General features: G+C 40.8%; 1 pseudogene; it reads right to left on the bottom strand.

The window, feature by feature from the left end:
- Positions 1-1,547: 1,547 nt before the first annotated feature.
- On the bottom strand, positions 1,548-2,454 carry LOC110146780 (olfactory receptor 8S1-like; annotated as a pseudogene).
- Positions 2,455-3,778: the final 1,324 nt, after the last annotated feature.

Here is a 3,778-nt window from a genome sequence, read left to right as displayed (position 1 = left end):
AGATGCAAACGAGGAAGGGAGTGGTTGCAAGATGCAGGTGCTATACTGTTGATGTCCATTTAAGTGACTGCATTTCCTTTACTCGGGTTTGGTCTGGAAAAGGATACCCTTCTCATTATACCCATAACCTATATCTAAATAGGTCCATTTTGGAGAGGTACTCTTAAGAATATATAAGGGGCGGGGCACAATGATGTTATTATTAACTCTTCCTTTATTTGAAGAGTCACTAAGTCATGTTAATTCTACCTCCTAACTATCTTGAAATTAGATCACTTAAGGGAGAACTGTATGTTCTACATGAGGTGCAGAACTGGCTACACTCTGTACAAAACCCCTTTTTCTTGACGAAATCTGATGACATCAATTCATAGAACTGACCCAAAAGGTAATTACTATGGATATATAACCATTATATTTTAGAAGTATACTTCAAAATTAATTTTTCCTGAAAATATGATTTTTAAAATATTCATATCTTTAAAAGTATTTTTCTCATTTACTCACTATACACTCCCCTAATAATTTTGTAGAATTTATTATATATTTAAAAGTTCATGGTAAAAATAAAAAAACAAACCAACAATATTTTTAGAATTTTAAGAAATTAAGAAAATGCCAAAAGAAAAAAAAATCTTACTTTTGTTTAATGCTTATGAAGATAAATACAATGATGCATGTTAAGTATTTCATTTAAGGAGTCACACAAGTCAGTCCATCCACTGGGTTTTGAGCTGTCTCCTCACCATGAATCTTTTGTGACAAGAAATTAATTTATTTGACTGAATATGTGTCAAAGAAACAGTGGACAGTGAGTTCAGGAGTGTTTGGCTGACTGGGGCTGTCAGACACCAAGTGAATTAACTGACTTGATGTTCTCAGGGTTGAATGAAAACATTGTTTTGAGACAGCATAGACATTCACTAGGTTATGTCCAAGGAGATCTCTAGTCTAGTTGCCAGACAGCCAGATCCCATTCCAGATACTCAAAGTGTTATCACCAGCACACCTGAAACAGTTACCTTCCCTTTGATTGGATTAGGGCAGATTCCTGTCCTAATTTGTGTTTTTGCTTTCTGGCAACTTGAAAGTTAGTAACTCAAACCAGGCACATCAGTTTTTTTTGGTTCCCCAGGTAAGGTGGATGAAGCAGCCCTCATTCAGTACAATCTTCAATCAGTAGCTAGTTTTCTCTCAAACTGAAATGCCTTTCACACTCCCGTCTTTTTTTTTTCTTTTTCTTTTTTAATGCTTAGAACGCCATACTATTAACACTTTGAAAACAAGGCAAATATTTGGACTCTGTTTACACTATTCCATCACAGTACTTATTTCTCAGGCTTCGCTTTATTTTCCTATCAAATACAATAAAATAAGCAATCACACACTTAGAACTCGATTACCCACACCCAAGAGGTTATATTAATCAAATGGCAAGTTTCTAAAGTGACCAAGTTAGCCATTAATGCTCTAAAGCCCCTGAGTATGCTTTTTCATTGTTTTCAGACCAAAGGTAACATGAATCCCCCACATACAGAGGGGCACATTTATTGCTTCAACACTCTATGCAGAGCTATCTCCACCTCCTGGTTCTTGAGGCTGTAGATGAGGGTGTTTAACAAGGACGTGATCACACTGTACTGAATAGAGACCACTTTCTCCAACAGGGAGCCCAAGAGAGGGGTCATGTACTTAAATAAGGCTGTCCCATAGAACAAAAGCACCACAGTGAGGTGGGAGGAACATGTAGAGAAGGCTTTGCCTTGACCCCCAGAAGAACGGATGCTTATGATGGCAGAGATTACTCTAGAGTAAGAGAAAAGAATCAGGGGAAATGTCACAGATCCTAACAATGCACACGACCCAGCAAGAAGGGCCTCACTGGCAGTAGGATCAGCGCAGGACGGAGGGAGAGTGAAGACAGCTCACAGAAGTGAGGGATGACACTGGGGCCGCAGAAATGTAAGTTGTAAGTGAAAAGACTGTTTGGCAGCAAGTTTAGGAACCCCACTGCCCAAGCTGCAGTCACCGTCCAACACACAAGAGGCTTGTCACAATCACACTGTGTAGCAGGGGGCGGCAGATGGCAGCATAGCGGTCACAGGCCACGGCAGAGAGCAGGCAGGCCTCTGTGCTCCCAGGGAGTGTGAGAAAGAAACTCTGGGCCATGCAGCCCCACCCAGAGATAGTTTTCTTTTGAGTTAATATGTTCTCCAGCATCTTGGGCGTGGTTATTGAAGAAAGGGAGAGATCCAGAAATGACAGGTGACCTAGGAAGAAGTACATGGGTGTCTTAAGGTGAGAATCAGTTCTGATCACCAGGATCATCACCAGGTTCCCCATCAGGGTCAGGAGGTATATCACCAGGAACAATGCAAAAAGCATGTTCAGGATGTGGGGATTTCTGGAAAATCCCATGAAGACAATCTCAGTAATGATGGTGAGATTTTTCATGATTAGAGATGCCCTAAAAAGAAATATGATGCAGTTGAGTCATTCCAGGTGAATAGGACTGCCTCTCCTGTGAAAAATGTAACTTAACAGCTTAAAGGTATAAATAAAAACTATGAAGCCAAGGAGTTTCCCTCTTTGTCACACTTGGCACCCCCATCACTACTTCAATTCTGGCGGCATGCAGCCTCCCAAAGTCTATCCCCCATAATTGCTTCTTTAATCTTTAATACTCATTTACTCAGGAAATATTTATTAAGCATCCAAGTACTGGGCACTGTACCAGATCCCAAGGATAGAAAGTTGCACATGGCATGATTGCTGCCCTTAAAGAAATATAATTTAACAGGGGCAGACATGTAAAGAAGCAAAATAAAGGCACAGGATACAGTGGTGGTACAAATGTGAATCAATCATCTCTAGATAACATGGTAAACCTTCAAAGAAGAGGTAAAAATACTTAAGCCTGACTGAAATTTACTCTAGTATGGGGACAAAATGGAAGATGGTATTCCAGGCAGAGGAAATGATGTAATCAAATACAAGGAAATATATGCTAATAGTACATCTCTGAGGAACTTCATCAGCTTGGTTTGGGTGGGTACAGGGTGAGGTAAGGAAGCATGTAATACCAAGCATGTGGGTCATGTGATAAGATTGGTAGTTTAGAAATATCACCCAGTGGACATGTGGAAGATGAGCAATAGAGCATATAGTCAGGGCAATTAACTTATCCATTCAGTACACACTTACTGAGTAACTTCTATGCACCAGGCATGCTTCAAAACTCCTAGGGTGCACCATTAAACATATCAGAGTTTACCTTCCAGTCGGGAAAAACAGATAAGAAATAATAGGTGTAATAATAAATAAGTATAATGTGTTAGAAGATGCTGTGTGCCATTTAAAATAATAGATCAGGGAAAGAGAGATTGTTAATGGGAGAGAGGAGGGCAGTGAGGTTTGCAATTTAAGATAATCAGGGAAGGACTGAGACAGTGTCACTTGAACAAAAATTTGAAGGAAGTGAGGTTGTAATCCGTAAGAAAATCTGTTGAAGAAGAATTGGGAGTGCATTGCACCAGCCCTGGTCAGAGATGATAAGGGGTTAACAGAGGCTGCCGCAATGAGGGCAAATGAGAGGAGACATATCCGAAAGACATCCTTGTGCTGTGCTTAGGCATTCAGTCGAGTCCAACTCTTTGCGACCCTGTGGACCATAGCGCACCAGGCTCCTCTGTCTACGGGGATTCTCCAAGCAAGAATGCCCTGCCTTCCTCCAGGGGATCTTCCCAACCCAGGGATCGAACTCAGGTCTCTCACATTG

Source organism: Odocoileus virginianus, chromosome 24 (assembly GCF_023699985.2).
Source record: "Odocoileus virginianus isolate 20LAN1187 ecotype Illinois chromosome 24, Ovbor_1.2, whole genome shotgun sequence".
NCBI classification, from domain to species: Eukaryota; Metazoa; Chordata; class Mammalia; order Artiodactyla; family Cervidae; genus Odocoileus; species Odocoileus virginianus.
The sequence above is the reverse complement of the archived record's forward strand: the minus strand, read 5'-3'. Positions and strand labels throughout refer to the sequence as shown.